Source organism: Cherax quadricarinatus, chromosome 10, assembly GCF_038502225.1.
Source record: "Cherax quadricarinatus isolate ZL_2023a chromosome 10, ASM3850222v1, whole genome shotgun sequence".
Classification (NCBI taxonomy): domain Eukaryota; kingdom Metazoa; phylum Arthropoda; class Malacostraca; order Decapoda; family Parastacidae; genus Cherax; species Cherax quadricarinatus.
The window spans coordinates 28,728,949-28,741,999 of record NC_091301.1 but is presented as its reverse complement, the minus strand read 5'-3'; the positions used below and the strand labels follow the sequence as shown (position 1 = coordinate 28,741,999).

The 13,051-nt window shown below is 38.3% G+C and overlaps 1 protein-coding gene across 2 annotated transcripts in view; it reads left to right on the top strand.

Moving 5' to 3' along the window:
* Positions 1-13,051, top strand: part of LOC128687800 (uncharacterized protein KIAA0513) — a 302,660-nt gene that overhangs the window by 268,791 nt on the left and 20,818 nt on the right. The window contains exon 11 of one of the 2 annotated variants that reach the window (XR_011391818.1): positions 4,246-4,322. The gene's annotated coding sequence lies outside the window, so the exon portion shown is untranslated. Of the gene's footprint in view, positions 1-4,245; positions 5,063-13,051 lie in introns of those variants that run through there. The other variant, XM_070083742.1, reaches the window with a different exon arrangement.

Sequence of the window (13,051 nt, the reverse complement as noted above, 5' to 3'; positions counted from 1 at the left end):
CTGTCTTGCCAGAAGGGTGCTCTACACTACAGTTTTTAAACTGCAACATTAACACCCCTCCTTCAGAGTGCAGGCACTGTACTTCCCATCTCCAGGACTCAAGTCCGGCCTGCCGGTTTCCCTGAACCCCTTCATAAATGTTACTTTGCTCACACTCCAACAGCACGTCAAGTATTAAAAACCATTCATCTCCATTCACTCCTATCAAACACGCTCACGCACGCCTGCTGGAAGTCCAAGCCCCTCGCACACAAAACCTCCTTTACCCCCTCCCTCCAACCTTTCCTAGGCCGACCCCTACCCCACCTTCCTTCCACTACAGACTGATACACTCTTGAAGTCATTCTGTCTCGCTCCATTCTCTCTACATGTCCGAACCATGAATTCCAGGAGTACATAGAGGCTGAAGGACTGAAACCTGAACAAGTGTTCAATTGTGACGAAACAGGCCTCTTTTGGAAGAAAATGCCAAAGAGGACCTTCATTACACAAGAGGAAAAGGCAATGCCAGGACACAAGCCTATGAAAGACAGGCTGACGCTAATGTTCTGTGCTAATGCTAGTGGGGATTTCAAAGTGAAGCCATTACTAGTGTACCATTCTGAAAATCTCAGAGTGTTCAGGAAAAACAGTGTTATGAAGAGTAAATTGTGTGTGTTTTGGAAATCTAATAGTAAGGCATGGGTCACGAGGGAAATTTTTGTCGAGTGGTTCAATGAAGTGTTTGGCCCTAGTGTGAAGGAGTATCTCCTGGAAAAGAAATTGGATCTCAAGTGCCTGCTAGTAATGGACAGTGCACCTGCTCATCCTCCAAACTTGGATGATCTAATTTTCGAGGAGTTTGGGTTCATCACAGTGAAGTTCTTGCCCCCGAATACCACTCCTCTCCTCCAACCCATGGACCAGCAGGTTATTGCAAACTTTAAAAAACACTACACAAAAGCAATGTTTCACAGGTGCTTGACTGTGACCACAGACACTCACTTGACCCTAAGGGAATTTTGGAGAGAACACTTCAGCATCCTCCACTGCATAACCCTTATAGGTATGGCTTGAGAGGGAGTGACTACCAGGACTTTGAACTCTGCCTGGAGAAAATTGTGGCCAGATTGTGTCGACAAGAGGGATTTTGAAGGATTTGGGACTGACCCTAATGAGCCTATGTCTGTTGTACAATCAATTGTGGCACTGGGGAGTTCCATGGGGTTGGATGTGAGTTTGGAGGATGTGGAAGAATTGGTGGAAGACCACAATGAAGAGCTCACCACTGAGGAGCTGCAAGAGCTTCAGCAGGAAGAGCAACACATCGCAGCTCAGAATCTTGCTGCAGAGGAGGAGGAAGAGAGATGGAAGAAGGTGCCTTCTTCAGAAATTAAAGAGATTTTTACTATGTGGGGTAAGATGGAAAGCTTTATGGAGAAACATCACCCTAACAAGGCTGTTGCAAGCCAGGTTGGCAACATGTACAGTGAGAAAGTCTTGGGCCATTTTAGGGAAGTGTTAAAGAGACGCCAGAAACGGAGCTCTCTCCACAGTTATTTTGTGAGAGAGGACTCCAGTGACTCTCAAGGTGGTCCTAGTGGCATTAAGAAACAGAGAAGAGAAGCAACCCCAGAAAAGCAAATGGTACCTGAGGTGTTGATGGAAAGGGATTCCCCTTCCAAACTATAAACAATCCACTCTCTCTCCTCCTCCAGTCTCCCATACACTAAGAAGAATCTCCAATAAAGGTAAGTGTTATGCTGTTAATGTTTCAATCATCATTTCCCATTGTATTGTTTATGTACTACATGTATATTTCATGTTAAAATTTTTTTTGTTTTAATACTTCTGGGTGTCAGGAACGGATTAATTGTATTTACATTATTTCTTATGGGGAAAATTGATTAGTAAATCGTAAATTTCGTTTATAGTAATGGCTCCAGGAACGGATTAATTACGAACAACGAGGGACCACTGTATTTCTTACCGCGAGGCATGGTGAAAATGGACTACCAAGATGGCGTTCCCACAATGCACCACTGAGTCCCCGATTTTTTCACATGGCGCACACCCACTACGCAGACCCATTCTCTCACATGTCGGCCTACCAATTTTCCCGCTTGATTTGAAGCCGCTAAAATTTATGCTAATAAATACATTAAACATGGTGGCTCGTAAGACGTATATATACGACCGAAACAGTCAAAGGGTTAAAAATATGTACAGTGGACCCCCACATAACGATATTAATCCCTTCCTGAGAGCTCATTGTTATGCGAAATTATCGTTATGCGAATGAATTTTCCCCATAAGAAATAATGGAAATTAAATTAATCCGTGCAAGACACCCAAAAGTATGAAAAAAAAAATTTTACCACATGAAATATACATTTTCCTACACACAAAGAGAAGGATACATGCACAATAGTAGAGTAGTACATGCAAAATATATATTGTGCATGTACTACTCTACTAAATGAAGAATAAATGACACTTACCTTTATTGAAAATGCAGCAATGACTAATGACACTCTGTGTCCTGTGAGTGCCTTTTCCTCCTGAGTACTGTAGGTCCTGTTTGGCATTTTCTTCCAGAACAGGCCTTATCACACTGTGTATGCCACTACGATTCTTAAATCTCTCAAACCAACCTTTGCTGGCTTTAAATTCACCAATATGAGCACTAGTTCCAGGCATTTTTCCCTGTTCACCTGGGTGTTAGTCGACTGGTGTGGGTTGCATCCTGGGAGACAAGATTGAGGACCCCAATGGAAATAAGTTAGACAGTCTTCGATGACACTGACTTTTTTGGGTTATCCTGGGTGGCTAACCCTCTGGGGTTAATTGTTTCTTGGTATTCTCAATAAGCCACACCAACAACGGTGCTACAGCAGCAGCAGCAGCAGCAGCAGCAGCAGCTGACAGTGCTACAGCAGCAGCAGCAGCTGACAGTGCTACAGCAGCAGCAGACAGTGCTACAGCAGCAGCAGATGGTGCTACAGCAGCAGCAGCAGCTGACAGTGCTACAGCAGCAGCAGCAGCTGACAGTGCAGCAGCAGCAGCAGCAGCAGCTGACAGTGCTACAGCAGCAGCAGCAGCAGCAGCAACTGACAGTGCTACAGCAGCAGCTGACAGTGCTACAGCAGCAGCTGACAGTGCTACAGCAGCAGCAGACGGTGCTACAGCAGCAGCAGACGGTACTACAGCAGCAGCAGCAGCAGCAGCAGCTGACGGTGCTACAGCAGCAGCAGCAGCAGCATTAGCAGTTGACCATGGTACCACAGTATTTCAATAATATTTCTCACCCTTTTTACCACAGGGTTGGCACTAGAAGCTTTCTTGGGGCCCATGGTCACTTATTTTGAAGATAAAATCACCAAAAACACTGTAATAATACGAAATGTTACGATTGTATGCTTGGATGTTACCGCGGAGGCTGGCTTGTAAACAATGCCACTGGCGGAACATGTGAGGCTGGCTCAGGCCGCACATTAGACGCGTCTCGAACGAATAGCGTTGAGCGGGTTTTTTAGCGGTATGCGAGGCAAAATCTTAGCGATAAAATGTATCAGTATGCGGATTTAACGTTATGTGATGCCAACAGTATGCGGGGGTCCACTGTATACCAGAAATGTTATAAATGGTTCAAAGATGACATTAAAACAATATCAAAGATGGTTGACATAAACTCACTACAATTATAGTATGCTCCTCACTTAGTGACAAATTTGTTTAATGACGTGGTCTTAGGAACGGAACTCTGTTGTTGAGTGAGGAGAGGCAGTATTCGGAGCGCTGAGTGAGCAAACGTAGATCTACGTTTGGACAGTTAATGAGTTAATATTGTCTCAGGAATGGCCTTGAATGAACAGACAAGACACACACAGCCATGGCTTAGCATTGTCTGATGGATACTGTTGTTGAATGATGTTTTTTACGAACCTTATGTGGCACATTAAAAAAATACAGTACATTATTACTGCATATTGGGAAGATATCCTTATATTTTGGGTGCAACTGGTTTTTTTTTTATCTTATTTTTATACATTTTTAATGAAGCTTTTGCCATGTCATGTATGCATTCAGGCATTGTTTAAATGTTTCCCAAAACAATTGTTTTTTAAAGCAACTCAAACTGTTTAGTGATTGTCTGGTCCTTATAAGTTTGGTACATCTATAAGATGACAGGTATTAAGATGTTGACATAGAGCAAAATATAGAATGTTAGGAATGCTTTAAAGTTACTATGTTGTTTAATTACAGGTGCAAGTCTCGTCAGGATGTGGAATCATTTACACTGAATGCACTTACGGCTTTAAATCTTCTTAATATGCAGCCAGGTAAAATATTTTAAATAGAAAAATGGCACAAATGTTATTAATAGGATGCTTTGAAGACAACACTATATAAGAAATAGATTATATTTAGTGTATAAAGAATAAAATACAGTATATTGAAAAATAAGAATTGCAAAAAGTATGCATGAATTATAATTGTGCATGGTTAATTTTTTTTTTCAAAGAAATGCAAAAATATATACAGTATAATAATACAGTAGTTCCAAATGAAAGGTTTATATGATATGATGATTTTCCTAATCCATTTAACTGATCTTTCTCAGCTTTTATGAGTATTTAAAACCTTTTTCCTATATTCAGATCACTAGATCACTTTTCAAATATGTTAAATTTCTTTTAAGTGTTAGTCTTAATATTAAGAGCATGTAAGACATCTGACAAACTATTTTACTCATTGGTATAACTGTTGTGAGCATGAAGCAGTGGTTACTTGGTTGTAGTGATAGCACTTTTCTTATTGCATTGATACATACATTCATTTCTTACAAATACAGTAATCCTCACAGTTGCAAAAAAGAATACTTCTCAGAAAAATTTAATTCATGGGAAAACTTTGTAACAAACATATTTTTCTGTATGATTCTATTATATTGCTTGACATGTGATATTAATTTACTTCTTGATCATTTGGCTTAAGTAAGACTCTGTTTTTGGGTATATACTTTACTTGCACATCATAAGGCAGGTCTAGATATCTAAACAGCTGACTTTTTTTTTTTTTTTTTTTAACAAGTCGGCCGTCTCCCACCGAGGCAGGGTGACCCAAAAAAGAAAGAAAATCCCCAAAAAGAAAATACTTTCATCATCATTCAACACTTTCACCACACTCACACATTATCACTGTTTTTGCAGAGGTGCTCAGAATACAACAGTTTAGAAGCATATACGTATAAAGATACACAACATATCCCTCCAAACTGCCAATATCCCTACCCCCTCCTTTAAAGTGCAGGCACTGTACCTCCCATTTCCAGGACTCAAGTCCAACTATATGAAAATAACCGGTTTCCCTGAATCCCTTCACTAAATATTACCCTGCTCACACTCCAACAGATCGTCAGGTCCCAAATACCATTCGTCTCCATTCACTCCTATCTAACACACTCATGCATGCTTGCTGGAAGTCTAGACCCCTTGCCCACAACACCTCCCTTACCTCCTCCCTCCAACCTTTTCGAGGACAACCCCTACCCCGCCTTCCTTCCCCTACAGATTTATACGCTCTCCGTGTCATTCTACTTTGATCCATTCTCTCTAAATGACCAAACCACCTCAACAAACCCTCTTCAGCCCTCTGACTAATACTTTTATTAACTCCACACCTTCTAATTTCCACACTTCGAATTCTCTGCATAATATTTACACCACACATTGCCCTTAAACAGGACATCTCCACTGCCTCCAACCGCCTCCTCGCTTCAGCATTTACAACCCAAGCTTCACACCCATGTAAAATTGTTGGTACTACTATACTTTCATACATTCTCTTCTTTGCCTCCATAGATAACATTTTTTGCCTCCACATATACCTCAATGCACCACTCACCTTTTATCTTTCATCTATTCTATTATTAACCTCATCCTTCATAAATCCATCCCCTGACACGTCAACTCTCAAATATCTGAAAACATTCACTTCTTCCATACTCCTCCTCCCCAATTTGATATCCAATTTTTCTTCATCTAAATCATTTGATACCCTTATCACCTTACTCTTTTCTATGTTCACTTTTAACTTTCTACCTTTACATACACTCCCAAATTCGTCCACTAACCTTTGCAATTTTTCTTTAGAATCTCCCATAAGGACAGTATCATCAGCAAAAAAGTAACTGTGTCATTTCCCATTTTGTATTTAATTCCCCATAATTTAATCCCACCCCTCTCCCGAACACCCTATCATTTACTTCTTTTACAACCCCATCTATAAATATATTAAACAACCATGGTGACTTGAAAATATTATACTTGGCATATTATACTTAGCAGTAAAATAAATCACTGAACCAGTCTTGAAAATTCTCAGATTCAAGCATGCCTCTTATTTAATCAACCAATGACAGGTAGATTAGGCATGGCAAATCCCTGGAATTTTCATGATGGTACAGTAGTATTTGTTTTATCTTACAATCAATTGTAGCATTGTCTCTCAAAAGCTATGTTAGATTATATTTAAATACTTCTTATGCACATTCCTGCTAATGTAACAGTAACTGCTATGTTACTAGTAGCCCATTGTTAACAACTGCAGCAAGATGCATAAAGCATTTAACCCTTTGACTGTCGCAACCCCCACCAATCCTGGTGTCGCAAAATTTCAAAAAAAAAAAAAAAAATTTTTTTTCTTATGAAATGATAGAGAATCTTTTCCCGATTGTAATGACACCAAAAAAACGAAATTTGATGGAAAACTGATGGAATTATGCTCTCGTGAAGTTAGCGACCTCGGCGATATTTACAAATTGGCAATTTCGCCCACTTTGAGCCCTATTTTCGGCTACTTCTGTTGTTCCAGTCGACCAAACTCATAGCTATTTCTTTAGACCTCCATTTTCTCTATCGATTGAGTACAAGAAACTGCCAATTTACCGATTTCAACTACCCAATAATGTGGTCAGAAATTTACAATTTGGCCAATTTCATGAAAATTAAAAAATATGACAATTTCAAAATAAGGTCCAGAATGAACAATGCAGACATTCCTGGCTCTAAAATAACATTTTCTTCGTTCATCAGTCATGTCTCCAGGCCCCTCTGATATTGCTCTTGCTTTCTATTTTGAATTTTTATTCAAACAAAAAATAGAAGACTTACTATTATGCAGACTACTGCAATACTGTAATAATTGTATAAATAACATCAACCCATTCATGACTGCATATTAGAATGGCTAGTTGGACATTTATTGGACAATGACATCATTTGTTTACTCTTGAACATTGGCAAAAATCAAACATTTCCCCAACTTTGAGCTCCTTTTCCAGTTTTTTTTTTATAATAAAATCAATGAAAATCACCTCTATTTCTATAATATGTTTTCCATTCTATCAAATGAGACCAAGAAAACGAGAATACAACTATAAATACTAAATGAAAATAGACCACAAAGTCGGCATTTTAATTAAAAAAAACGATCGGAGTTTTTTTTTTCTCATTATGTACTGCGTGCTGCAGGATTTTTTTTTATATGGTGCACACTGACCACACAGACCAATTCTCTCACATGTGGGCATACCAGCTTTCTCCTGCTTGATTTGAAGCCGCTAGAATTTATGAGTATATGTACGTCAAACACGGTACCTCGTAAGACGTATATATACGGCCGCGACAGTCAAAGGGTTAAGTATTCAAAGTCCTGTAAAGCAAAAACAGAGTTAAACTCATTCAAAGAATAAGTAAAAGATAAGTAAAATTATGAATTTGCTTATGTATAAGTATACATATTTATATATTTTTTAATTATAATTATAATTATATTAATTATAATTATAATTATATTAATTTATAATTATATTAATTATAATTATAATTAATATAATTGTTTAATAAATGTATGAAAGAGGGGAAGGTACCTAGGGATTGGCAGAGAGCGTGTATAGTCTCTTTATATAAAGGGAAGGGGGACAGAAGAGATTGTAAAAATTATAGAGGAATAAGTTTATTGAGTATACCAGGAAAAGTGTACGGTAGGGTTATTGTTGAAAGAATTAGAGGTAAGACAGAATGTAGAATTGCGGATGAGCAAGGAGGTTTTAGAGTGGGTAGAGGATGTGTAGATCAAGTGTTTACATTGAAGCATATATGTGAGCAGTATTTAGATAAAGGTAGGGAAGTTTTTATTGCATTTATGGATTTAGAAAAGGCATATGATAGAGTGGATAGGGGAGCAATGTGGCAGATGTTGCAAGTATATGGAATAGGTGGTAAGTTACTAAATGCTGTAAAGAGTTTTTATGAGGATAGTGAGGCTCAGGTTAGGGTGTGTAGAAGAGAGGGAGACTACTTCCCAGTAAAATTAGGTCTTAGACAGGGATGTGTAATGTCACCATGGTTGTTTAATGTATTTATAGATGGGGTTGTAAAAGAAGTAAATGCTAGGGTGTTTGGGAGAGGGGTGGGATTAAATTATGGGGAATTAAATACAAAATGAGAAGTTACACACAGTTACTTTTTGCTGATGATACTGTGCTTATGGGAGATTCTAAAGAAAAATTGCAAAGGTTAGTGGACGAATTTGGGAATGTGTGTAAAAGTAGAAAGTTGAAAGTGAACATAGAAAAGAGTAAGGTGATGAGAGTATCAAATGATTTAGATAAAGAAAAATTGGATATCAAATTGGGGAGGAGTATGGAAGAAGTGAATGTTTTCAGATATTTGAGAGTTGATGTGTCAGCGGATGGATTTATGAAGGATGAGGTTAATCATAGAATTGATGAAGAAAAAAAGGTGAGTGGTGCATTGAGGTATATGTGGAGGCAAAAAATGTTATCTATGGAGGCAAAGATGGGAATGTATGAAAGTATAGTAGTACCAACACTCTTATATGGGTGTGAAGCTTGGGTTGTAAATGCTGCAACAAAAAGGCAGTTGGAGGCATTGGAGATGTCCTGTCTAAGAGCAATGTGTGGTGTAAATATTATGCAGAAAATTCAGAGTGTGGAAATTAGGAGAAGGTGTGGAGTTAATAAAAGTATTAGTCAGAGGGCTGCAGAGGGTTTGTTGAGATGGTTTGGTCATTTAGAGAGAATGGATTAAAGTAGAATGACATGGAGAGCGTATAAATCTGTAGGGGAAGGAAGGCAGGGTAGGGGTCGTCCTCGAAAAGGTTGGAGGGAGGGGGTAAAGGAGGTGTTGTGGGCGAGGGGTTTGGACTTCCAGCAAGCGTGTATGAGCGTTTTAGATAGGAGTGAATGGAGACAAATGGCATTTGGGACCTGACGATCTGTTGGAGTGTGAGCAGGGTAATATTTAGTGAAGGGATTCAGGGAAACTGGTTATTTTATATAACCAGACTTGAGTCCTGGAAATGGGAAGTACAATGCCTGTGCTCTAAAGGAGGAGTTTGGGATATTGACAGTTTGGAGAGATATATTGTGTATTTTTATACGTATATACTTCTAAGTTATTGTATTCTGGGCACCTCTGCAAAAACAGTGATTATGTGTGAGTGAGGTGAAAGTGTTGAATGATGATGAAAGTATTTTCTTTTTGGGGATTTTCTTTCTCTTTGGGTCACCCTGCCTCGGTGGGAGACGGTCGACTTGTTGAAAAAAAAAAAAAAGAAATTTCAACAAACTGGCCATATCCCACCAAGGCAGGGTGGCCCAAAAAGAAAAACGAAAGCTTCTCTTTTTAAATTTAGTAATATGTACAGGAGAAGGGGTTACTAGCTCCTTGCTCTCGGCATTTTAGTCGCCTCTTACAACACGCATGGCTTACGGAGGAAGAATTCTGTTCCACTTCCCCATGAAGGTAAGAGGAAATAAACAAGAACAAGAACTAGAAAGACAATAGAAGAAAACCCAGAGGGGTGTGTATATATATGCTTGGTTGTTGAGGTGGTTTGGTCATTTAGAGAGAATGGGTCAAAGTACAATGACATGGAAAGCATATAAATCTATAGGGGAAGGAAGGAGGGGTAGGGGTCGTCCTCGAAAGGGTTGGAAAGAGGGGGTAGAGGAGGTTTTGTGGGCAAGGGGCTTGGACTTCCAGCAAGCGTGCATGAGCGTGTTAGATAGGAGTGAATGGAGACGAATGATACTTGGGACCTGACGATCTGTTGGAGTGTGAGCAGGGTAATATTTAGTGAAGGGATTCAGGGAAACCAGTTATTTTCATATAGTCGGACTTGAGTCCTGGAAATGGGAAGTACAATGCCTGCACTTTAAAGGAGGGGTTTGAGATATTGGCAGTTTGGAGGGATATGTTGTGTATCTTTATACGTATATGCTTCTAAACTGTTGTATTCTGAGCACCTCTGCAAAAGCAGTGATAATGTGTGAGTGTGGTGAAAGTGTTGAATGATGATGAAAGTATTTCCTTTTTGGGGATTTTCTTTCTGTTTTGGGTCACCCTGCCTCGGTGGGAGACAGCCGACTTGTTGAAAAAAAAAAAAAAAACATGCATGTGTAGTGTGACCTAAGTGTAAGTAGAAGTAGCAAGACGTTCCTGAAATGTTGCATGTGTATGAGACAGAAAAAAAGACACCAGCAATCCTACCATCGTGTAAAACAATTACAGGCTTCCGTTTTACACTCACTTGGCAGGACAGTAATACCTCCCTGGGCGGATGCTGTCTATCAACCTACTACCTAGGGTATTTATAAGTATGATCATAATATAGTAAATTCTTACAGAACAATTGAAAGTATCTCAATGGCTTAAATCCCTTGTAACATAATTAACCCTTTCACTGTTGGTTTCATATTAGTATGGCTTACAAGCCAGTGTTGGTGTCGTATTAATACACCAAAATTCTAGCGGCTTCAAATTTAGCTGGAGAAAGCTGGTAGACCTACATGTGAGAGAATGGGTCTGTGTGGTCAGTGTGCGCAGTATAAAAAAAGTCCTGCAGCACGCAGTGCATAATGAGAAAAAACAACTGTGTTTTTGGTCTAAAACGTCGACTTTGAGGTGTATTTTCATATTGTATTTATAGTTGTATTCTTATTTTCTTGGTCTCATTTGATAGAATGGAAGATATATTACAGAAATAGAGATGATTTTGTTTGGTTTCATGATGAAAAGGACCTTGAAATTAAGCTCAAAGAAGTGGAAATTTTAGATTTTTGCCAATGTTCAAAAGTAAACAAATGACGTCACCGTTCAATACGTGTCCAACTGGGCAGTCTGATATGCAGTCACGAATGGGCTGACATTATTTATACAATTATTACAATAATATAGTAGTCTGCATAACAGTAAATCTTCTATTTTTTGTGTGAATGAAAATTCTAAATGGAAAGCAAGAGTAATATAAGAGGGGCCTGGAGACATGATGACTGAACAGAGAAAATGTTATTTTAGTGCCAGGAATGTCTGCATTGTTTATTCTAGACTATTTTGAAATTGGCATCTTTTGAAATTGTGTGAAATTGGCCATATTGCCAATTTCTGACCACTTTATTGGGTAATTGAAATCAGTAAATGGGCAATTTCTTGTATGCAATTGATAGAACAAATGGAGTTCTAGTGAAAAAGCTGTGAGTTTAGTCGACTGGAACAATGGAATTGGCCAAAAATAGGGCTCAAAGTGGGCAAAATCGCTGATGCCTATATATCGCCGAGACTGCTAACTTTGTGAGAGTGTAATTTCATAAGTTTTCTATAAGATTTCATACTTTTGGTGTCATTACCATCATTTCATGAAGATTTTTTTTTTTTTTTTTGAAAATTCGTTGACACTGAGAACAAGTATGTGAGCTGGGGTCTCGACAGTGAAAGGGTTAAAAAAACATATAATGTTAGAACATATTCATAAATCAAAGTCTTACCCTGGACTAATAATGTACCATAACTGTGACTCTTGTAAGATCTCACCTTGCCCTTTTAACCCCTTGACTGTCTCAACCCCAAATCCTGAGGTGTCTCCAGGTGTTGCAAAATTTAAAAAAAAAAAAAATTATTTTTTCTTATGAAATGATAGAGAATCTTTTCCCGATTGTAATGACACCAAAAAGAATGAAATTTGATGGAAAATTGATGGAATTATGCTCTCGTGAAGTTAGCGACCTCGGCAATATTTATGAATCGGTGATTTTGCCCACTTTGAGCCCTATTTTCGGCTAATTCCATTGTTCTAGTCAACCAAACTCATAGCTATTTCTTTAGAACTCTATTTTTTCTATCGATTGAGTTTAAGAAACTGCCCATTTACCGATTTCAGCTACCCAGTAACATGGTCAGAAATTTGCAATTTGGCCAATTTCACGAAAATTAAAAAATATGACAATTTCAAAATAGGGTCCAGAATGAACAATGCAGACATTCCTGAGTCTAAAATAATATTTTCTTTGTTCATCAGTCACGTCTCGAGGCCCCTCTGATATTTATTACTCTTGCTTTCTATTTTGAATTTTTATTCAAACAAAAAATTGAAGATTTACTGTTGTGCAGACTACAGCAATATTGTAATAATTGTATAAATAATGTCAGCCCATTCATGACTGCATATTAGAATGGCTACTTGGACATTTATTGGAAAATGACATCATTTGTTTACTTTTGAACTTTGGCAAAAATCAAACATTTCCCCTACTTTGAGCTCCATTTCAAGGTTCTTTTCATAGTAAAACCAATCAAAATCACCTCGATTTCTATAATATGTTTCCATTCTATCAAATGAGACCAAGAAAATGAGAATACAACCATAAATACTATACGAAAATAGACCACAAGCTTGTCATTTTAATTAAAAAAGATGGTTGGAATTTTTTTTTCTCATAATGCACTGCGTGCTGCAGGATTTCTTTATATGGTGCACACAGACCACACAGACTCATTCTCTCACATGTGGGCCTACCAGCTTTTCCCTGCTTGATTTGAAGCCACTAGAATTTATCAGTATATATACGTCAGAAACGGTGGCTCGTAAGACGTATACAGTGGACCCTCGACTAACGCTATTAATCCGTTCCTGAGAGCTCATCGTTAGTCAAAATAATCGTTAGTCAAGTTAATTTTTCCCATAAGAAATAATGGAAATCAAATTA